This window comes from Buceros rhinoceros, unplaced genomic scaffold (assembly GCF_000710305.1).
Source record: "Buceros rhinoceros silvestris isolate BGI_N320 unplaced genomic scaffold, ASM71030v1 scaffold20596, whole genome shotgun sequence".
NCBI lineage: Eukaryota > Metazoa > Chordata > Aves > Bucerotiformes > Bucerotidae > Buceros > Buceros rhinoceros.
Window position 1 is genome coordinate 8,931 of NW_010417517.1, and position 313 is coordinate 9,243.

Sequence of the window (313 nt, forward strand, 5' to 3'; positions counted from 1 at the left end):
AGGGCAGGGCATGTGCCAGGGCCCGGAGCTGCGAGCCAAACCGGTGATAATGAGCAACCAACATGCTGTGGCAACACCCTGAGCCGAGGCTGGTGACACACAGCCACAGAGGTGTCCCCAAGCCCTGCAATTCTCCAGGGACAAGGAGGAAACCTGGGAAAGGGGCTCCGGGAGCCCACAGCACCGCAGGAGAAACCAGTTGTCAGAGCCACGTCCCCCAGTGCCACCAGCACAGGGTGGGGAGCGTGACCACCTCTGGCAGCGTCCTGTCCCAAAGGGCTGGTGGACACCAGACTCCCCAGGCCGTGCCCTC